Source organism: Mustela erminea, chromosome 6, assembly GCF_009829155.1.
Source record: "Mustela erminea isolate mMusErm1 chromosome 6, mMusErm1.Pri, whole genome shotgun sequence".
Taxonomy (NCBI): Eukaryota; Metazoa; Chordata; class Mammalia; order Carnivora; family Mustelidae; genus Mustela; species Mustela erminea.
In genome coordinates this window covers 39109023-39133985 of record NC_045619.1, presented here as the reverse complement: position 1 = coordinate 39133985, position 24963 = coordinate 39109023, and the positions used below count along the sequence as shown (strand labels likewise).

The following is a 24963-nucleotide window of genomic DNA, read 5'->3' as shown; positions in this document are numbered from 1 at the left end:
CTTCTAACTCAGAGCAGGTTTTCTGATTTGTAAGCCTAAACCCCCTTTCCAGAAACAATTTGATATCTTTGGAAAACTTTTAGAATTGACCCATCTTACCTAAAAAGATTCCCTCTGCTATTAAGATGATAATTTTAACGCTCATCTTGGCCTGTCTTTCAACACTATTTCAACTCCCCCTAAAAAAGGAGGTAAAACAGCACCTGTCATTTAGATCTTTTGAGAAAATATTAACAGCAGGAACTAATTAGCATACCCTGAAGACAGATAGGAGTTCAGAGAGACACTCTGGCAAAGATAAAATCTGAAATGTGTTCCCAGAGCATATTCATTCACACTTACACCTTATTCAGTCAGCCAGTCAGCAAATATCTATCACTCCTATCGGTGCAGGGGGTCAATCGAGTCCTTTCCTTAAAGTGAAGACAGCTCTTGTTTCACAGGAATGGAAGAAGCTGTCCTTGCAAACTCCCAATGTAGCTTTGCAAAAGAGGTTCTCCCCTCAACCTTACCATCTCCTAGCGATACCTACTTGAACCTTCTGCCTTCTTGAAACCCCAAATTTCCTGGTCCTGCTTAAGCATTCTCCCATGCAGAATCCCCAAGTCAGGCAGAGAAATGTACTATGTGTCCCAGAATGCCAGACCCACAAAAGAGTTCTCCAACGTGTAATCATACCATGTGGTCTGACGGAGCAGAAGTAACAGCTACCTTATTCAAACCTTACCATGCCCTGGCACGGTGCTAAATATTTGACAGTCTTGGTCTCATGTTATTCCTGGGATAATTCTAGGCAATATACGCTATCATTATCAACATTTTGCGGCCAAGATAACTATGGCTTCAAGAACTAAGGAATCTGAAGTCCAGGACCCTAGCTACTGCACCATACTTCTTAGTTCTTGAAAAACTGATGACCAATGGCCTATATTAAGCTATAATACTGTGATTCTGAATTCTCTGATTTCTACTTTAGAAGTTTTTTTTTAATACAGCATTAGAGATGCATCTTTTGCTGTCTCCAAAGGAAACTATCCCTTTGTTCAAATGTTAAACTGTATATCTAAACTTCGCAAAACCCTGTAGTTGAGGCCGTCTCAAGTTCCCACTGAATCAGGGAATTATATTATATATATATATTACATATATATAATATATCAGGGTATTATATATATAATATTAAAATATAATATATAATGATATAAGTATATAATATATAATATATTATATATATATCCTATATATATATATATCAGGGAATTATATTATAATCTCCTCGAAGAACGTAAGAGGACCACCATGGTTGCAAAGGGCAGAGTAGCCAAAGCCAAGGTCCAGGTAGCAGCTCTGCCTTGAAATGCAGGAGCAGCTCTACGTACTTACTTCCCATCTCAGCACATGGCAGGGCAAGGGGCTTGAAGGATTTGAACTCTGAATTTCTGTCAGAATAACATCTGCCAAGAACAAGTCCAGAATGCACTTCTTATCCCCACAGAGAAAAACCAGCAGCTTCTCATGCAGGTCTTTGTCAAGATAATACCTACACCTGTTGTTGGGCTAAAGCTTTAGATACTCCTGGATGAAATGCCACGTTGGCTATGTGCAGGTTAGGAGCCTGGCTGAGCTACAAAGTACTTGGAAGCAAGCTGATTTTAAGTTGCCATGGCAAAGAAAATGCCAACAATTAGTGTTTTCCCTGTCTTGTTAGGATAGGACTGTCCAGCTGAGAGGTGCCTTTTATTCACACTTCGGGCATGAACAGATAAAATAATAACCACTAATTACAGAGTATTATAATGATCTCTGGCTTCACCTCAGAGGTGCAGATATCTGACTAGGTAATTACCTCTGACAGGCCCCTGGTCCTCGATTCTCATGTAAAAACCTATTTCATTGCTTGCTGATGAAACTACGGTTGTGGGGCTTGGGGGTGGTGGTGTCTCACAAGGAGGCAGGCTCCTAAGACCATTTTCGTCAGCGGGTGGTCAAGGTACCCCCCCACCTCAGCCCCCCCTCCCCTCACTAAGGAAATGTTTTATAGGGAAATGACCCGGGGCTCTCAGTCATGGGAACAGTTTACTTCAGGGAAATGACTGAATGGTAATAGATGGTTCTCAGGTTGAAGTGGAAGGCATTTCATGAAAATAAGATACATGTGCCCATAGTGCTCTGAAGTTTATTCCTAGTACAAGAACGCTAAAATCCTTATGACACTTACGTTCCCTGAAACATTCTTCTCCCTGACCGCCCCGCCCCACCACCCCCCACTAACTCAGGCTCACGTTTCCGTACAATTCTGGACAATGTTCAGAAGGCCCACTAACGTCAGGGACTCTAGAGAAATACAGAAATACATGCTTTGCTCCCTTTCACATTCTCCAGAGAAACTCCTTTTCTGACACCCTAATGTACTTAGCCAGGGAAAAAATGGGTGAGTGATTCTGTCCCCTTGTTATTTACTCAAATAACTAAGAATCTATAAAAGGAAAGGGGAAAAAACAAAACAAAACAAACAAACAAACAACAACAACAACAACAAAAAAAAAAAAACAAAGAGAAATCAGAGGAGGTAGAAGAATTCTATATAAAGCTTTCCTCCAAAATGGAGGATGTAGGCATGTGCTACTCTTCTGGAATGATCCCGCTTAGTAAAATGGGGTTTCAGCATTTTTTTCCTCTTAGCACTAATGTGAGTATAGGGTTTCAGAGGAAAAAAGCAGATTTGAAACTATGGCAATGATTTGTACTCCAAACACCAAATAGAGATTCGTGGGATTTGATGAAATGTCAATGTCACAGCACAGTCCCCTTTTTGAATTACTAAATAAATTCAAATGTTGCAGAAAAGCAAGCCTTTCTAGACTACTCATAAAATATAAGATTTTCTCTCAGGTAGTCTGTGGTATTTGGTACTACATATAATATAGGGTCACTTGCCCTCTTCTACGAATGCTCTAAGGGAAATTTACCCACATTTAACACAACTGTTGAAATATTTATTGTTAGCCTGTTAGAGGCCTTAATATGCTTTATAGAACAGACATTGCCATTTTCTAACTATTTTTATCCCAAGTAATAGAGTACAATAGCAAAATAAATTCATATGGTACAGATGGCTATTCAAGCTAATTTTTTAAGTGTTCTTCCTTAAAAAGCAAAACAAAACAAAATCCTTCTGCTTTTCTAACTACCCTTTATGAACATTTTGCTGTTGTCCCTTGCAGAAGTGACAGTTAGACAAAACAGTGGAATGATCAGAATTTAATTAGGTTTACTTGTTGTTGCAATAGCTTTTAAATTCTTTCTTCTTATGAAAGAGTGAATCCCTAGATTACAGACACATGAAAATAAAGCCTAAACACAGAGAGGAATTTTACTTTGTACTTCTCAGTTCTTAATCATGTAAAGCAGTGCCTTTCTAAAAAGCACAAATTCCTCTTTATGAGTTAATAAGATAAATTCACCTCTAGAACACTCTAAAAATGAAACTGTGATAACTGGCTCCTCGAATATAACCTTTCCCGGATCATGCCTACTATCTGGAAATTCTCTGGGAAAACTAGCATCATACAGAACATATTTGTGCTCTAGTTATTCAACCAGAGTACTTACCCTCTTCTGAAGAACTTAATATTGAGGGTATGCTGAGAGGTGATCATTTTAATCTAGATAATTTTTCCAGAAATAAAGAAAATTGAGTCTTAGTAGAAACAAATTCTCCGTATACATCATGTTTTCATATTTCACAGAGGGCTGAATTATACCAGCAACAGAGCAAGTGAAAAGTTCCCAGCTTTGAAAATACCCAGCAGATTTTAAGTATTTACCCTAACCACCTCTTAAACATAGGCTCATCGCAATTGCTAATATGCAAGTTTGTGTAAAAGTCTTTATAGTACATATTTCATAAACAGTATAAACCAAATTTTCCATGATTAGATTTGCATGCCAAAAATCACTAAACAGCCTTTTCCAGGTTTTTTTAACAAAAAAAAAAGACAAAACCAACTGAACAGTTTTGTATTAAACAGAAATGTATCATGTAACAGGGATCTGTAACCAGAGTGGTCATATCTGAAAGAGATATAAAAATGTTTAATATCCACTTAAGCATCAACATGTAAAATCGACATTCACTGACAAAATATTTAAGTAGCTTTACATTGCCTGACCACACGGGTTAGAGACAAAAATGCTATGGCACAGAGATGGACTTTTGACAAACATTTCTCACGGTCTCTCCTGGGACATCTGAGGTACCATATACTCAGAGCCATGATGATGATTTAATAGTTCCCACATTTCAGGTTTTGAATAGAAGTGTATCAGCAAACAAGAATGAAAGTTGACTCAGTATCATTGGCCGATGTGAGAAAATATGACTTATTATAGGATAAGTTTAATTGTCGTTCTCCTGAATTACAGACATTATGTTCCTAATCTGTTTATAAATAGGTGTTTAATTCCCTGACCTTTTGAGTTATTGTTTGATTATTTACTCTTTTCTGGTAATGGTTATTTCCACCAAGCAATTTATAATAATAGCTAATAGGGATGGGAGGAATATTGGGTTACATTGTGAAACAAGCAGGTATCAAGAATTTTGCTCCCAAACTCATAGAGACAAGGACTATATAATCAGTTATTGGAAATGAATTCTCGGGATTATGTATTTTTTTCTATTTGTGGGTGCTCAATCAAGGTTTATGTATATTCATTGATTTTTCAAGTCTGATTAACTTTAAAAATATAACCAGAATCTTCCTGCTCATCCCCCAAAACGTCATCCACGCAATTAAAGTCGTGCTACCCAAATTACCGATGTCAGAGTGCCAAGATTTACAATTCAAAATGGTGCCAGGGCAAAATTATAAGCCAGACCATATATGCAGGATATTATGCGCTTTAGAATAAATTGGTATATTGGGCCAAAGTTACCAATTTGAGGGGCACAATCAACTGTAGGTATAAATTTCATTACCTGTTTCTTAATTCAGGAAAATATATCTGATATAAGCATAGTACCTGAAAGAAATAAGGGCATGAAAAAAATTGCCTCTAGTGTCTCAGGTGAAAAAGTACATAGTGATTCATAGCTCTCCAAAGATTGCTTCTTTTCCAGCATTTGTTGCTTAGCTGGCCTGTCAGTGAACAAGCTAGAGTCTGTAGCTAAAAGGAAAATAAAATTTGTTATGGTAACTCGGGATAGCTCAAGATGAAGATGGTGCATGTGAAGGTCATTGCCATGGTCTCCGACCTTGTCTTTGTGCTGTTAGAACTACTCTAAATCAACACTGCCTATCCTGGGCCCTGAATTAACCCACGGGAGTTTTCCAGTCCCTGGCCCTACTTAGATAAGATTATTTTAAACACCCCCAAAGAAAGGTACAACATCCCTCTGCAGAAATTTGATTCTTAACATTTAAAATATGTTATCATAGAGAATCTAGTTAGAAAGAATACATTTCTAACCCAAAAAAGTTCACAAATATAAGATTCTTTTGGAAATAGACACACTTTTCCCCAAAAAAGTCTTTGGAATTTTTCCCCCCATTTTCTCCATTTGTTTTCTACTGCATAGGCTATCTTCCAAGACCATTAAACTTTTATATAAAATATTAATAACTACCCTGCATGCCTAGAATTCCCTAGTGTTTAGGTTTTTAAGTATCTTTCACAACTATCATCTCTAACCTCATAATGATCTACAAAAATTCTCAGGGCTGTTTCCTGAAGTTCATCATTTCCACGCATCCCCGCCCAGAGGTGGGGTCGGTGGGCGGCTGGGTCGGTGGACGCCCCTGCCCCACAGTGGCCTAGCTTCCCCTGCCATCCTGTACAAGGCCTATGTTTCCACAGTTCTGTGCCCTTCTCACTCTTCCTGCTTGTTCTCATGACTCGAACTTCACACACATCAAAGACGTTCTATTCGAACAGCAACTATCGTGGCATTTTGCAAAGTCATTCTGAACACATCTGACACAATGAAGTCTGCCCAGCCACCTGCCTGTAGGGGATCAAGGAAATGAACTTGAGATCAGAGATACTCCAAATCACCATCACCATTAATATCTTAACCTGTCTATCTCATCTCAATTTGTCTTCATTTTCAGCACTTCTGGGATCTTCACCCTCTTACCCACCTTATCATCTTTGAATATTTTATGTCACCGGTATCCTTCATAAGAGAAATATTTGACATACCGTACACTTTTGCTTGAAGAGATCACCGCAATCGCACCATAATGAGAACCATAACCATGGGCAAGTCACATAGCTTGTCCAGACATCAATCTCTCAAAAGAAAAAATTAAACTATTTGACATCTGAAGTCTTTTCATCTTTAAATCAATGATTCTATTATTTTTTTATTTAATAAGCCGGCCTGTTGAAGTCACTGTAGAGAATAAAAATTATAGTCAAATAACTTCATTTATATACAAGCTCACATATGAAGCTATTTAAATGTCCGCTATACAGAAATTTTTAAAATATCTCTAGCCAGTTATGATCACAATTTTCTTATTCTATTATTCTTTCTATGTGCATTTGATTAAGGATGATACATAAAATTCTCTTCATATGCATTCTGTTGGGGATGCTAATTAAGATTTAGCTTATTTTGAAAGTTATTTATAATGTCAGTACATGCTTAAGAAATGCCCAAGTAATAGTTGCTAAGAGAGAGACTACAATATCTATTAAATGGTCTTAGAAATTTCCCTAATATCTAATTATGTATCGATCCAGACTATTCATGCTTGCATACAAATAACTATTGGGAATTAGAATGGTTTGACCACCGGCGCCTGGGCAGCTCAGTGGGTTAAAGCCTGTGCCTTTGGCTCAGGTCATGATCTCAAGGTCCTGGGATCAAGCCCCGCATTAGGCTCTCTGCTCAGCAGGGAGCCTGCTTCTCCCTCTCTCTCTGCCTACTGGTATCTCTCTTGGTCAAATAAATAAATAAATAAATATTTAGAATGGTTTGACCAATACATGAGATTAAGTACACACATTTTAGATCTTTTCTTACAAAGTAGGCTTTTATTATAAGATCATATAATCATATTATCAACATATCAATTAGTGATCTATTCAGTCCAAAATCTTTGACATCTTATGATGGACATTAAGTTCTCATAAACAAAGTCACATTGTTACATTAAAATAAAAGAGCCTCCATGTCCTGTGCACATTTTCTTCTATCCATTGTACAAATATCTAAAAATGTATGCATATAGCTATAGGGGGTTATAGATTGAGTTGGGTCAGAAAATATCTACAGAGCACTTGTAATAATTCTCCAGTTCCTCGGAGCCCATCTATTACCACTGCTACCTTTACCTATATCCTTTTTCTCTTATACACACACACACACACACACACACAGTTTTTCTTACTTCTTTCAAAAACAAAAACAAAAAAAAACCACTACTTGTTCCAGGGAAAGAACTATAGGTTTGAAACAGCACAAATTTTGTAGTGGTAAAAATTTTAAGAGGAGTTTCCATGTTCTATTCACAAGAAAAATTTTTGGAAGAAGCCAGTACTTTAAATCCCAGTTTCCAGGGCTAAATATGTTGTTAAAAATATCATTCGAGGACATGATATACATATACATGATTTCAGACCTCCTTTGCTAAGTCTGTGACACACCTAAATCCTGCCATTTAACGAGCTCCAATGGAACTCACCCTTGAATGTCATTAAGGATGTGTATTCACAGTGCCAGAAACCTGCCAATGCCATAAAATTCAGAAAAACCTGCTTAGGAAGATTAATCCCACTTGCCATTACACTCCAGGACTCTCTCTACTTGCTACGGAATTGTATGTAATCACATTATTCTCATTCACGTTAACAAACCCTGACAAGATATAAAAATGTGGAAATATCAGTTCTCTGACTCAAGGCACACTTTCAATAGACTAGGGACTATGTCACTAATCTTATTTTTTAGCAAAACGGATGTCACCATTCCAGTAGGAGCTGTCTATACTTTTCCCTGTATCATGTCTTTGATAGGCTTTTTAAGCCCTAAATTATATGACAGCCAATGACAGCTAAGAGCATTTTTAATTAACTGGAATAACTTAAGATCCTGCATTTGCTAAGTCCTGGATATGAATCAGGCACTGTGTTATGCGCCTCACAGAGAAGATCCCGCCTAATCCTCACAGTAACCCTGGAGGCAGGTACTGTCATTATCATTTTGCAGAGGAGGAAACTGAAACTTTAAGAGCTTATGTAACTGTCCAAGACTTCAGAGGCGGAGCTGGGACTCAGGTTTGTCTGGCTTCTGAATCACTGATATGTACTGCGCTCTAGCAGCCTACCAACATTTAGGCTTCCTCTCCTAGCTCACCACAGACCGCTCCACCCCATCGCAGGAACACTGCAAATATCCTAGAATACTTCATTCCACGTCCAAGCTCTTCCGTTGAATTCAAAGTCTTTCATGCACTTCATTCCAGCCACCCAGTGCAAATTATGTTCTCGGAGCAATCAACAGTCGTAATGCTCAAGAGCAGTCATGGACCCTGGGCCCAGTGCTTATACGGTTGTTTCCTATCAGCAGAATGCATCTGAATCTCCTGGATGACTTGGCTGAAATACAGGTGCTCAGACACACACACACCCCCCACAGTGATCATGATTATCTCTTGGACAGAGACCCAGGTATCTGCAGATTACTAACTCCATGTTATTCAGTGCAAATTTCTGAAGAATCACCCTTTGGGAAATACTAGCTCAAAGATATACAACAAAACACAAAAGCTAACAAGGTTTTTGGTTTTTGGGTTTTGTTTTTTTTTTTTTAAACAAACCATAAAAGCAGCTTTTAAAATTCCTTTCTGGCTCTGAAATGTACACATCTGGGGAGGCCAGAATCCTACTGCTTAAGATTTTTGAAATGCACCCCACCCCCTGGCCCCAAGAATGAAAAAAAACTAATTTAATGAAGAACGACACAGTCCATAGGTCATTAACTCCAAAGTATGTATTAAGAAGATGGCCAAGAGCTAAAGTGGTCTATTTTCATTGTTTTCTGAATGTGGCAAAGATGCTGCCAAGAGCAAGGACAAGATGACACTATCTTTTGTAATCTCTGTAATAGAATCTTTAGTTGGTCCCTCAACAGTCATGGTAGACAGAATTGCACATGATTACAGCCCTCAGGAAACTGAAAGGAAAATAAGATTTTTATTCATGATAGCAGATTTGTTGTGATCAGAAACCAAGGAATTTTAAAATACCAAGGAGTATAAAACTGCATTTGAGATTTGAAAGACAGTAGACAGAATACTAGAGGTCATGACTGACAATGAAGTATTAATATAGGGTAACTTTGTAAACTACATAGAAAATATCAATCTGTTGCTAGCTTTCAAATCTCTATACATTTTAAACTCATACTCCAAATATGCTATATCTACACCAAATGAACAGCATGTACCACCACAAAAATAATCTTCTTTGAAGGAAGAGTAGGTAACAAATACAGGAGATAGAACAACCTAATCCTAATCATTGTTTCTCCAAAGGAAGAGTTTGGATATTGTTTTAAGAGTGTATCTCCATGCATATTTTCAATCTTTAAAATGTATGTCTGAAATATCTAACTAGGCAAGTTTCCATGGAAATACACTTTGGACAACAATTTTAAAACATACTAATAATCCCCAACTGTTTTCTAAGAAATGTTTATTTTCTAATATACCTACAAAACCACATCAACTTTTTTTTGACATTGTGAAAAACTACATGTAATATGAGAAGTCATGATGTAGACAGTTTTACTATAGATTGTAACATCAGCTGTTCAAAGAGTATATAAGAACCTAGCAAATACAGATTACGGACACATAAATTATAACAGGAAATGATTTGATAAAGCAAATGAGAACAGGAAGATGGAAGATACTTCTTTACTCCCTACTTGTAACATAAAACTTACTTAAGAGTATAAAGGACAGTGCTCGCTTCGGCAGCACATATACTAAAATTGGAAGAGTATAAAGGACAAAGAAAGTATAGAAAGAGAATGGAGAGGTAAACCAATTTAAGACAATGCAAAGTTTAAGAAGACAAATTTTTACATGTTTATATATATAATTTATATAGAGAGATATATAGAGATGACTCCGCTTAATTAACAATGATCTGGTTCAGTTAAAGAAATCTGAGATGTAGTCTAACCATGTCTGGATAGACAATCCTGAAAATATTTCTTTGGACTTCCGTCAGCCTCCCTCCATCTTCCCCCACTCATTCTGCTCTCCCCCTGCTCTTTGAAAAAGAGCAAACACTACCAATATTTACCCCTCCGCCAAACCCTCACATCTCTCTGCTGCTCCATTTGGGAAAGTGAGGACCAGCAACCATAGCCATTTCAATGTATACCTTGTTGCTTACTAACTTGAGAGCTCCAGCAGGGACTGCATGGAAGAGAGAATACATTACTTGGCTGCAATCTGTTCTAATGCTTTAGCATCTGGTCCCATGTATTATTTAAATCAGACAAATACATAAACTGTTCACGTAGCCCAGATAGCTGGGTGATAAGTACCTGGTGAATGCTGGAGGTATATAGCTAGGTATTAACTTGAATTGCAATAGACCGGCAGATACGAATATAATTTAGGATATCACTGAAGCAGTTGTCAAAATGGAAATAATATTGCTTTTGCTGGAAAGGAAAAATTGAAAACAGTGAAAATGCACCTCGAAAAAAATTACAGGAAGAAGCTCAAACAGTGTGTCAGGTTTAACCTGTATAGGCAATTGATAAGCACTGATAAAGATAGATTGCTATACAGTATATGACACAGTCTGCAGATGATTCAGTATCCAAATATGAACCCATTTAAACTCATAAAGATCAATACCAATCAGAAGTTGACGACACATGTCCTACCCTTTATTCTCACATCTCATCTTAGAGCATGACACATTTCAAAATCATACATTTAAGAATGCCTGACTACTGAGATAGGAACGCATCTATTTGGCTTATTTTATGTTAAAGAAAACTTATTTCAGTCCACATCAACAACCTGAAATACCTAGTTAGCATACATCAAAAAAGATTTCCACAGCATCATTTCAAAAAACAGATGATGGGTTTTCCCTCTTACCACTGAAATGCTAAAACAACTGGACCATAAATTTAATCTTACCAATGGTATATCTACACTCTAGATGTTTCGCTAATCATTAGTATTTAGTCATTAAATGGATTAGCCTGTCTATATAAAATTACTCCATAATTATCAATAAAATTAAGGTTAAATAGATGAATCTCATTAGAATCCCAATGTTTGAAAAATTTTTATACACCATACATATAATTTTATATCATTTTTTAATGCCAAGTGATTTTTTTAAATATTTTTATTGATTTATTTGTCAGAGAGAGAAAGCGCAAGCACAAGTGCACAAGCAGGCAGAGGCAGAGAGAGAGAGAAGCTGGCTGCTGCTGAGCAGAGAGCCCGATGCGGGACTGGATCCCAGGACACTGGGATCATGACCTGAGCCAAAGGCAGTGGTTTAACCAACTGAGCCACCCAGGCGTCCCGATTTTTAAAAGTCCTGATACATAGCAGGCATTAAGCACATTTTCTTTACTCTCATTTGACAAAAGGTAAAGAAGAAAATTGGTTATAGAAGAGACATAAATCAATCATGTCTGCACTACAAAAATTCTTCTGAATGATTTCATTGTAGATTAATTAGTAAAATAGAGAGCTCAGCATTTATAGACCTTACTATTAATCTCTGATTAATGAAAATACTTCTCCTATTCTATGTAAGGTATATATTTTACTCAAAGAATATAATGAAAGGAAAGAATGTACAGGAATATCAAGGGGAAGGAAAAACAAGTTGATGTGTAGCATATCAAAAGTGAATTTCTAGTAAACAAGGTCTTCAGACCACACTTGGGGAAAAAAAAAAGATACCCAGATTTTCTTAAGTTAGTCATTGTAATAAAGTTAAGAAGACATTCTTATAATCCATGAGACAATCATGACTTTGTCTTAATATGGCTGCAAAATACTCAGTAATACTTTGCCCAGTAGTTACTATACCTAGACACATAATTTTTAATTGGTTAATGCTCAGACATGAAATTATCTATATCCATCTCTAAATCAAATGTTTTAATACTTTAGAAACTGAGGTATTTATTATGTAAACCATTTTATGGGCTTCAAAGAGTACATGAACAGATTTCCAGGCAACAGTAAGGAAAGGCTTATTATCATCTGAGATCTCCCCACCACACCACAGGATGATTGGCTGAGGTAGTTCCTACATAACTGATACTTTGTATTTCACTTCAATACATGCTAGGAGAATATATTTGACAATTTTGTAGCACATTTTAATATTAAAATATTGAAATATTAAATGGGATATTGGTCCAGACTTTCTGGATCTTTAGTACATCAGAGTTTCCCCTAGCAGATTTTTAAAATACAGATTCCCAGGCTCTATCTCAAGAGAGAGAGCTGAAGATTACAGGAAACAATTATTTTTTTTAATGTTTCCCAGGTAATACTAATCTAGCACAAAACTAGGTTAAATGAAATCATTCTTTTTCTGATTAAGAATAAAGAAGTAGGGGCGCCTGATAGATTTTTCCTAAGTTTAGGTGATGTTCTAATCTCAACAGCTCTGATTCTAGGAAAAGTTTACATTATGTATTCTATAATCAACTTTAAACTCTGTATTACTATGTAGAGTTGAAATCTCTGGTTTCGTGTTTCTTAGAACATTTTTTTTTTTTTTTAAAGATTTTATTTATTTATTTGACAGAGAGAAATCACAAGCAGATGGAGAGGCAGGCAGAGAGAGAGAGAGAGGGAAGCAGGCTCTCCGCTGAGCAGAGAGCCCGATGCGGGACTCGATCCCAGGACTCTGAGATCATGACCTGAGCCGAAGGCAGCGGCTTAACCCACTGAGCCACCCAGGCGCCCCTCTTAGAACATTTTTAATTTAGTCTTGCAACTGGATGAGGTTATATTATGTTCCTGTTACCAACATTAGATTCTGAATTGTTGTTTCAAGCTAAAAGTTGGCCTTCTGACTTAATTTATTTCTAAAGGCAAAATATCTTTTTTGTTACTACCAGTTATAGTCCCTTTGTCCTTCATTACACTTCAGACAGAGTGATCAGTATGCAAGGTCAGTTTGATCCACAGAACAGGAGAACATTGGGGCAGGAGGGCCCTTGCTACAACACAGCTGAGCTCCTCTGAACTCCCAGGGAAATCTGTTCAAATACCATTGAGGGAATTTCACACTTAGGTCAATAGAATAAGAAGGTCTATGCTAAATTCCTATCAGTTACTAACTTGTTTTTAATAATTTATTTGGCTTTCACCCACATTTAATTTATTATTATGTTCAATTAGCCAACTTAGAGTACATCATTAGTTTTTGATGTAATGTTCAATGAATCATTAGTGGCATATAACACCCAGTGGTCATCACAACAGGTACCCTTCTTAATGCCCATCACCAAGTTACCTCCCTCCCCCCATCACCTGAAATTTATTTGGCTTCTAAGCAAGTATCTTTAAAAAATGTTTTGAATTATTATGTTGAATTCTTAACTTATCCTGGCTTTGCATGATCAGCCAACTATATTTTCCTGGGTTTACTTTTGGCACCTGTGTCTTAATGCCCATTATGGTGGGAAATATGCAATAGCAAATCAGTAGAGGTCTGCTGATCAAAACAAACATTTATAGAATATGATCTCAGTACTCCAGAAAAAAAAATTAAGATATGATTAATGTTTACTTACATAAATCAACATATATAAAATGTTGTCAACAAGAGATACATATCAAACATTTGCAGACAGGACTTATTAAGGAAGAAAGTTTTCAGGGAGAACTTGTTACTATTTAAGAAAAGAAAAGATGTGGTGTATGGAATGGCAGATTTTAGAAATGAAGGACTTTTAGGAGAAGGGAGAACTTGCTATTAGGAACCAGAAACAATTCTTTTCTCTCCAACAGTGATTTAACAATATTTTTTCACAGCTTTTCTGGCTGCTCCTTCCCCAAACTTCTATTTGCCATCACTCTCCAGCTCGAGATGATACAAATCACCAGTACCATGAAAATAAATCATGTAATTTCAACTTCCGCCTAGTCAGTGTAGGCAACATTAATACACAGTTCAGTACTGTTGTGCCCGGTCTCCTTTGAAATTCTGCAATCTTAGAATCCTATTATGTCAAAACTATTTCTTTTCTTAGGAGATCAGGATAAAGGAGGGAGGAGAAGGAATACTGATCTTCTCCTTGGTCTTTCCAAGTTTTAGAAGGATTATTGATACTGTTATTTATAAGTGCAGATGATTATAGGACCTTGCAACAAGCCGTCTATGGTCATTTGAATAATTTTTCCCTCTTAAAATTTCAATCATTGTCATCAGCAGATGTCGAAGAAAATATTGTGATAAAGTCAAAAATCAGAGGTGATGTTCCTGTTATTTAGAACTCATATTTAATTTTCTCTAGAAGTCAATTAAACTGTTCAAGTACATTGCCAAGAAGGAAAAAACTCGCACTGGCTTTCTTTATATTAGGAACAGTCAACACGTCGACATTGTTCCATTTATCTCATCTTCCAGAACATATCAGGGGAGAAAGCAAATTAAGTCTTATCATGATGACTATTGATGGGTTTCTAAGGCTTTTTTTTTTTTTCCATATATAAATGGGGAAAGAGATTAAATCCTCATGTGGTAAATATTACAGAGTAAAGAATCAGCTCTCAAACTTGGGCATGCTTCAGAATCATTTGGAGGCCCAGGTCAAGGCAGACTGCTGGCCCACTCAAGGAGGTCTGGGTGGTACTCAAGAATCTGTATTTCTCATGAGTGCCCAGGGGATGTTGGTGTTGAAGTACTGAGAACCACTGGAATTCAGGATGGTTTTCTATCTCCTACTTTTCCTGAGGAATAGAATTTAAGACAACCCATTATATCCACAAGAACAGCATCTTTGAAGCAAAGTTTCCATAGATCTTTAACCACAAAGATTATAGATCTCTCATTTGCAGCTCTGCTGGACAAACCAAATGGACTTAAATAAAAGCAGAGTGTTTATCTGAGCGTCCTTCTCTCTAGAGCCAAAAGGACTAGAACACACCTAGTTTCACCTTTTCTCCTATTCTTGGATCTCTACTTTTTCTCCAGATACCTTATCTGCACCCTCCGCGTGGAGCCCAAGCTCCCCACTCTCGCACCTCTATGCTGAACTTAGCCTGTATGTTTACATGGTACAACTACATAGAAACAAGTGGGCACAAGGACAGAAGGCTGATTAAGGCAAGAGCCACAGTTTTTCCAGTCAAAGCAAAGACAAAACCTCCTTCTCTTGGCTACTGTTGATGAATAAAGGAGAGGCTAGTACATAGAATCAAGCATAATGCCCAGCATACAGGAGGCCAGCTCTCCTCATTGAAGAACCCATTTCCATTCCATCCTTCTAGAACTTCCAGCCTTCCCATGTCGTTTTATTACTCTCCCTGCCAGCTGCACTTTGCAACACTCCCCCATCCCCTGAATATCCTAGAGTGTACCGGGCAGAAAGTCAGAGAAAGAAGATGCATGGCAGAGTTGTCAGTTTTCCAGAAGGCAGAGAAAAACCAGAGGACAGATAGATGGTTGCCTGTGAGAAAGCAAAGTACCAGCAACCAGAGCTATAGAATTTTCTGGCCCTTTTAATCACCTCTGGCTCAACAGTTTTAGTTATAGGTCAGTAGGCCATCTGACAGAATTCAACAGATGCAACCACACAATGCTTGGTGGGCAGCTCTGGACTCATGGTGCCTTGCTGAAAGGCAAGCATTGGCTTTTTCACCGTTTCTAACTCACTGTTGTTCCTCTGTTGCCATATCCACAGGACATGCTAGTCCTTTGGTTTCCATGAAGTCCATGCAGAACCAAAACTCTAGTCCAAAAGTGGAACAAATATCAGTCTTGTGCTTTCATTCACCCTTTTAGACAACAGAACAATGATCGATGGATTCAAGTAGTCAGCCCAGGAGTTTGAGAAGGGCTATGGTAGCAGTTAGGGACTGGGCATCTGGGTGCCAGTTTTAATAAACAATGTGACCTTGAATAAACCCCTTCAGAGTCTTATGTCCCTAACCTCATCTGTAAGACAAGATGTCAGCTGGCTAATCCACTTCTCATTAGCATACAGAATCTATCAAAATGCTTCAAGTACAAATGTCCAACAAGGGCAAATTTAATACTGGTGGTTAAGTTGAAATAACTACATTAACTAGAATCAAGTCAATCATCAACTTTCACATATATACCGTTTTATCAAGAATGTGCCAGAAAATACCCATAAGGTTTTCACTTAGCAGGCATGAAGCTAATAATATAAACCCCTCCTCATGATACAGCATTTGTCAAAAATCCATTGCCAATTTTTCCACTTTGGAATAAATGTCTTTTCTGAGTGGTTTTCTTGGCTAGCAGATTTCTATGAAAAGAATTTCTTTTTCAATTTGTTTCACTTGTCAATAGAAGATAACCACTTGGAAAAAGTACTAACAATTAAGTCTCAAACCTTTCAGGAAAAAAGAATTAAGAAGTCAGAGGGTCCCTGGGGGTTTACGCTCCTAGCCCTGGTGTACACTCACAACACTGTTTGCACAGTAAGTGCCTCAGCATTTTCAGAAGTGTAGAGCCCTTCACAGAACCTTCTGACACTAGAGCGGGCCCTCCAGCTTGAGTCAATCTACACTCCAGGCCTCAAAAACTCCAACAAGAATTTCTCCGGAGAAAAGTCACCGAAACGCCGCACACAAACCCTGTGGGGCTAGCCCCGCTCTTTCTTGCCTGGAAGTGGAGGTGCCTTTCCAGAGCTGCCGTACCACACTTGGCCAGTAGGTGCTGCCATCTCGACATGTGTGACTCTAGCCTGAGCACAGGTTCCAGGTTTCAAGCTCTTGCAGATAAAACCTGGGTTTCGAGGTTGGTAAAGTCTTTTTTGCAGTTATCTAGGGTTGATCAATTCTGAAGGCTCTAATTTCTATTCTTCGAGCTAACTTAAAGCAGGGCAGCCTGAGAAATACCTCTTAGACGGGCGGCCTGAGAAGCAGACTAACACAGGTGTTTGCGCTGCAAACCTAAATAGCCCTCTATCTTCAATCATGCCAACGCTAGAGGCAGAAGAAACCCTGCAACAAAGGATGAAAGCAGAGCGAGCTCAGGAAAGCTCATGGCTCCCCCAGAGCTGTATTAATGTAGATATCTCTGTGAAAGCTCATTAAGTCCTCTTTGTGTGTGAAGCAGGACTTAGGGAAAAGTCACAATGAAGGTAGGAACACACCATGTCCACCCATCCTGACATACTTGTAAAGCATTCAGATTATGCCAAAGATATTTCCAGTGACTCCCCAGCATATGAAAGGCCTAAATTAGCTCTCCTCAGTACACCCCAGTCCAGATGAACTGTTACGTACCTGGGAGGAAGTTGCCTCTGTTAGAACATGGACCACAAACAAAATCAGTTAAAAAGCAACTCCAAGCAGGAGGGTCCCACAATGGAACGCCAGTTAGGTCCTCTTCATGAGCAAAAAGCATTAGCCATACACCATGAATATCCAACCCATCAGAATAAATCATAATAAAAGACGTTAAATGATGGCTGCTTATGAGAAAAGCCAATGAGTTTCTTTTTCCCAGTACTTTCCGCTCATTGGAAACCAGTCATAAGAAAAGGTTTATCCTCAGGCTTCAACCAGAAACTGAAGGGAATGAGACCTTGTATTAGGGTCCTCCAGAGAAACAGAACCAATACAATGGATATGTGAGTTTAAATAAATAAATAAATAAAATAGAAAGATTTTAAACCAATGACTCACGAAATTGTAGAGGCGGCAGGGTAGGCAGATAGGCTGGAGGCCCAGGAGACACTCATGGCCGGAGGCAGTCTGGGGGCAGCGTTTTCTCTTCCTGAGCAGTGGTCAGGCTTTTCATAATAGGCCTTCGTTTGGACTCAGCCCTCCTCGTTTTAACTTAAATTACCTATTTAAGACCCTGTCTCCAAATATAGCTGCATTCTGCGGGTGCTGGACCTTAGGGTTTCAACATATGAATTTGGGGAGACAGGGTCCAGCCCACTACAGACATGAACAGGCATGAGAACAATCTAGAGATTAAAACAGAGAAAGAGACAGTTAAGGAGAGGCTGGTAAAAACCTGGGTTTCTTGGAGCAGAGATTCTCAAAGCGTGCTTCCAGACCCAGCAATACCTAGGAAACTGTTAGAAATGCAAATTCTTAGACCCCACCCAAGATGGGCTGCACCTGTGGGGGGGGGGGAAGGGCACAACAATTTCTTTCTAAATTTTCATTAAGCAAATACAGTTCATATACAATGTTATATTAGTTTCAGTCTAAAACATGATGATTAGATAATTCTGTACAGTACTCAAAGCTCAAAATGACATAGTTACCACTTGTCACCATAAAACACGTTATAATGTTATTTATGTTCCTTATGCTTTATTTTCATCCTCATTACCTATTTATTTTACAAATGGAATTTTCTACGTATTAATCCCCATCACCTATTTCATCCATCTTCCCCCTCTCTTCTGACAACCACCCATTTGTTTGTTCTCTGTACTGATGAGTCTGTTTCATGTCTTGCTTGTTTTGTTTTCTAGATTCCACATATAAGTGAAATCACACGGTATTTGTCTTTTTCTGTCAGATTTATTTCACTTAGCATAATGCCCTAATAATACCTAGAGGTCCATCCATGTCACTAATGACAAGATCTCATTCCTTTTTATAGCTGAATATATTTCATTGTGTATATACATACCACATTCTATTCCTCTATCAACAGACACTTGGGTGGCTTCCATATCTGGGCTATTGTAAATAATGTTATAATAAATACAGGGGTGCACGTATCTTTTCAAATTAGTGCTTTTGTTTTCATCGGGTAAATATCCAGTAGAATTACATGGTATTTCTATTTTTGGTTTTCTGAGGAACTTCTATACTCTCTTCCACAGAGGCTGCACCAATTTACATTCCTACCAACAGTGTGTAAGGGTCACTTTTTTCCACATCCTCACCAACACTTGTTTTTTCTTGTCATTTTGACACTAGCCATTTGGACTCTCTCACTGTGGTTTTGATTTGCATTTCCCTGATGATTACTGATGTTGAATATCTTCTCAGGTATATCTGTAAGCCATGTGTATGTCTTCTTTAGAAAAATGTCTACTCAGGTCCTCTACTCATTTTTTTAATCAGAGTATTTGCTTTCTCACTGCTGAGATTTATAAGTTCTTTATATACTTTTGATATTAAGCCCTGATTTGGACATATCATTTGCAAATATCTTCTCCTATTCAGTAGGTTACTTTTCCATTTTGTTGACAGTTTCCTTTTCTGTGCAAAGGCTATTTATTTTGGCATAGGTCCCAATATGTCTCCTGAGGCAAGGAAAACAGAAGCAAATATAAACTACTGGGAATATACCAAAATAAAAAAAAATTTTTTTTAATTTTTTTAAAAGCTTTTTTACAACAATTTGTTTTTAATAAGCCCTTCAGCAATTCCAATGATAGTTGTTTGAAAACAACTATCTTAGAAGTTGCCTGATTACAAGAACAATCTCACCTAAGAAATTTTCCAACAAACATGGGAGTATATATTATTTGATCTGTGTGGTTTCTTTAAATATATTAGGCTGAGTCATATTTTATAAATCAGTCCTGGAATCCATTTTACTCTTATACATTGGAACTGGAGCCAGAGCTCTAAGGATAAGTAGGATAACAACACTGCATAGGAACTTGGCCTCTGAATACAGATTTCGCAGGGTAAAAGCAAAACTGTGGGTACCCAATAAAGCTTATTTATCAAATACCAGAGGAGTCTAATTGCTGTCTGTCTGGTTGGACACCTCAATTACTTTATGCAAGTCCCATAAATGGCAGATTAAATTACAATGGCTGGACTTAGTAAGATTAATTTTACTCTATTTAAAAATTGGAAAAACAAAACAAAACAAAACCCAGAAATAGAATTGTTACATGGTCATGTTTGAGCAAGGTTCAAATTTACACTATGCTACACCCGGCCCTAAAACACATTCTCAACACTCACAACTCAGCCTCTGCCAATGCAGTGGCCAATAAACCTTTAGCCATGCTTGTCACCATGCCCTTTGGGAATCTACAGTGTTAGGAACAAAAAGATTGAATTCATCTGTGAGTTATTGTCAAGCCTCAGTGGCTGGTCAGATCTACAAGCAAGGACATGCACGACGTTTATCTGCAGAAGTCGACTGCATCTGAGATATACATGCTATCCAGTGGTCAGGTCCATGCCACTAAAGGTAAAGCCTACGTCCAGTAAGCCTTCCTGCTTGCCTAGCATAGTTCTCAGAACATAAGGTGCAGAATCACATTGCACAAAACAACTAGACCCAACACTCATAATACTTTTTTTTTCTTTTAAGTACGCTCCACACCCCAACATGGGGCTTGAGCTCATGACCCGAGATTAAGAGACTCATGCTCTACTGACCGAGCCAGCCAGGTGTCCCGATACTCATCAGTCTTTATGTAATTTAGGTGGCAAGAAATTCCCAGGTCTTTGGGGAAAAAATTATTTGTGGAGCCTAAATTTTTATATTGGCTATCAAGAAAAAGATTGTCAAGTGGTCCTTTTGATTGGACCAAGATCTACATATACCCTCTTTGTCACATTCTGTCACAGAATGAAAACTATGAGCTGAATATATTTGGGTAAGCCCTATATGAACAAGCTTGAGGACTAATTGTGAGTTGCAGTATTTAACTGTGTCCAGATAGAACAGAGAACATTTTCACACTGAGCAACTCTATCAGCAGGTCATTGATTGAGAAGTTGATGTTTGTTTGTCTGGTGCCACCAGAATAAGGGCAATCTTATTGCTGGAAGTTAGTGTTCTAGACAAATAGTCAGGTACTGTAATCTGTATTCTTTTTTTACTCCTTCATGACTCACTCTTCTCTGGGTTTATCACTAGAGCTCTCCCTGGGGTGGTTCATTACCTGTGACTGATCATACTGTGTGGGTCTCTCCCATTAATAATAAGTGAAGTTAACTTAAATTGAGCATCAAGAATTATCTTGAAAGGAAAATAGGTTCATAAGAGTGGCCTCTATGGTTTTGAGAGGAGGCCATCCCACAAATATGGCAAGGACCTTGACGATGTGAGAGGTAGTAGAATGTCACCAGCAATGACAATTTAGCACCAGGTGGTAGTATAACCATTTCTGTCCCACTTCCCCTCCCACAGCCCAGTTACCGAGCTGCCTCCCATTAGTTGGGAGGCCATGAGAGAAAGAAAAGATTGAATCCTGGAATGGTTAGGCCCATTTGCTGTTCCATTGGGATGGTTCTGGTCCTCACATTCTCAGAAATGCAAATCCTAAGTTCTGAGAAGATCCAGAATCGTCTTTGTGGACCACTGCCATTTTAGTTCTTGGCCTCGGCTTGTAGATGGGGTGTATCGATAGCACAGTCTGTGCTTCTGAGCTACATCAAAACTCCTTCAATGCCCCCTCCTGGTATCAGAAGATCAGATTGCCTATGTTCCTTCACTTCCCTTGTACGTGGCCCATGCAGAGATTTTAGTCTTCGAGTAGACGTGTTTGTCTTTCAAGCAGTACACTCAGAGTAGGCACACATTGCTGCTGCTTTTCCTCCACCTTTGGCCACATCTCCGCTTCATGGAGACTTGTTTTTCCCAGCTACCTCCTCCTGCAAACAATAATCTTCCCTCCGTTAATCCTGTTCGTACCACCTTCCAACACTGGGCACTGCCAAAAGACATTGCTTCCAGAATGGGTTGAACCTCACATGCATGGGCAATATTCCTGACTCACCTGGAGGCAGTTTGGCCTGGGTATTAACACTTGAATTTTAAGCAGATGTATGTAAGAGCAGTTCCGGGATTAGCCACTCTGAACAGGAGATGGCAGTAGCAGCCAAGGCATTTGGTCACTCTGGTCCAAGTCCTTTGAAGAAAGAAAGTCCTGTCTGCTGTCATTTCTGGGCATAGTTAGTCTCACCGAAGCCATGGTGGCTAAATAATGCGTCCAAAGTCCCAGACCTTGTGCAGTCCCACAACTATCAAAGAACTAAAAATTGCTCAAATTGAAGACTAAATAACCAAATGAATAAGGTGGGAAGTTACTGTTAAGTCTCACTTCAAAGGAAAGGAAGAGTCCTCCAGAAAGCACAGACACTCCTACTCAGGTTGACATTAGTGAGATAGTTGGAAAAAGCAAGGATCTGAGATCCAGTGCATGTTCTTACTGAGACTTTGAGCAAGTTATTTAACAGAGGTGACTCAGCTCATGCCCATATGTGGATTAAAAGGGTAAGGAAGTCTTACCTCACAAATTTCACAAATTTCATAAAGGGCCAGATAAGTAATGCCCATGAAAACTTTGTAAACTATGACATGCAATAAACATACAAGGAAAGATTTTTGTTGGTTTGTCCCTGCGGGTTTTTTTGGTTTGGTTTGGTTTGGTTTGGTTTGATTTGGTTTTGGTGGGGGGGCGGGGCAGCATTGGGTTTAGGCTTGGGTTTTGTTTTGGGGGTTTTTTTTTGTTTTGTTTTGGTTTGGTTTTTTGGGTCCAGGTAATATGTCCAGAAGCAGTTTGACCATGGGATCTACTATTTCTCTGATATTTATAAATCACCAGAGAGTTATGGCACAGAAATTACTTTGTAACAGCTCTAAATTCTTCGTTTCATCCCGGGTCTACAATTATGCTTTCACCCAGGCTCCTGTCATCTGTTGTCTTGATTTATGAAAGCTTCTGTTCTCTGATCTCATTTACTTCTGCCTCCTTTAAAACTTACAAAATGTGGCTGCAAGGTCAAATTTCTCATCATTACAGCATTACATCCTCAGGTATCATCATTACTGTCTTAATAAAGCAGGCAGTTAGTTCCACAATAGTCTGTTTAATCCACTGGATAATTGCTCAGGCTTCACTATATAATCCCCGGCCTATCCCTTGCTAGGATTCCAGAACCACTGTGCTGTGGTTTTAAACATTGATGTGTTTGTCACATATATTAATTAAAAATTTATTTCTAGTCAAGTATATGATGAATCAAGTACAGCGTAGAAGAAAAATATACCTCATGTTAAACCAGTTTTACTTGGAGTGAAAACAGTATGACCAGAAAGTTTTCTAGTAACTTCCATACATCTACAGACTTTGCAAAAGTTGAAAAGAAAACAAAAACAAACAAAAAAAAACCCCTAGAATTTAAAGTATTACAGTCTCAGTTAGGTATTATAGAAGATTTATGAAGCATGGAACCACACGAAATTTTTCATGTAGTTAATAAGACAGAGATATATTATTTCATTTTGCTCCACTTGTGACCCCGAGTGAATTATATCCACCATAAAATTAGACCTAACTGGACCCTGGTACCTGAATGGCCAAGAGGTATACAAATTTCCAGCACAGCTTTATTAGCAAGTGGGATATAACAAGACCATACTCTAAAGCCAGTCCTCAGTTTTATTATTTATTTTGCTGCCTTGATCATTTTTCTGCACTCATTTGGCTTGAAGGCACAGACATTCCCTGTTGATTATCTCTACTTGGCAGTGGGTTTCTGCTACACATTTTGATTCCTAATATGGTAGCAGGAGAGGGTTTTGTATGAGTTCCAGCCAGTTTCTCTGGGCTTGTGGAATGCAGTGAGGAAAGAATCCTACAGAGATGAAAACATGAACATTTGCATTGATAAAGACGAAAATAAAATAAAGAAAGGAAAAAGGGGATGTTTCTCTAAAGAAATTTGTTCTTTTTTTTTTTTAAACTCTGGCCACTTTCTAATAATGTCTTACAGTTGGGAGATTAGGGGAGTTAATGTGTTTTTTAATTGCTTGTATTTTTTTTTTTTACCATTTCAAGTCATTTAAAAAAATGTCTGAGGGTTATTATAGAAGCAACACGAACAAAATTAGCTTTTCATCATCATCAAAGTTTAAATCCTTGAAGCACCCAATCATACTACCTTGTAAATTAGCCATATAATGATGAAATCTGAGAAAGTAAGCTTCACGTCCCCAAAAAAGCATAAGAGATAATGTTGTCTATTAAAGGTACAAATTATATTATTCCTCTTAATTTTTGTAGCAATATGAACTAATGCTAAAGAATCCATATATTGGTCTCCGAATTTAATATAGTTTTTCTCTCAAAGTCCTAAGTTCACAGAAATATTCATTTGGTAAAAATTCTTTAAGCAATACAGCTCAGATGATGAATTCTCCTTCAATAATGAGCTCATTTTCCCTAAATGTATTTATTTATTAAAGTGCTCTGTACTTTAATAAGCCACATTTGCACTTGTGTTAAAATGCCATTATTTCCATCATCATTAACATCCATTTTATGTTTAACTTTTATGTAATTAAGAATTACATTTGGAAGCTATTGCCTCCAGATTGGCTATATCAACATTTGAGGTTGTGTCTATATAGGCTTATCAGCTACATCTAAAAAAAAAAAAAAAAATTCACTATAGAAAGACTCATCTTGAAATCCAAGAAATTCAACTTGCCAGTATAGATACATTTAGCAACAACCATAAACACAATGTGTTTAGTGAGAAGGAATAAAGAAAATAAGCATAAACGGGTGCTCTATAGTCAAAGTTCTTTAAGTCCCACACAGAATTTCCAGTTGCATCTCAATGGCCAGAATCTAGTCTTGCCTACCTTTCTTAGAAGGGAAGCTGGGAAATGAAGTCTTTTATTCTGGCTGGCAATGGGTCCAGTGACGAACTGTGGTGCTAAAACCAAAGAAGTGGATATTAGAGTAGGAAACACACATTCTCCATTATAGTCAGGTTCACAGGTTCCTTAACT

The 24963-nt window shown here is 38.0% G+C and overlaps 1 protein-coding gene across 4 annotated transcripts in view; it reads left to right on the top strand.

The window, feature by feature from the left end:
* The window catches only part of SYT1 (synaptotagmin 1), a 542261-nt gene that overhangs the window by 477084 nt on the left and 40214 nt on the right, over nucleotides 1-24963 (top strand). The window lies entirely within an intron of this gene.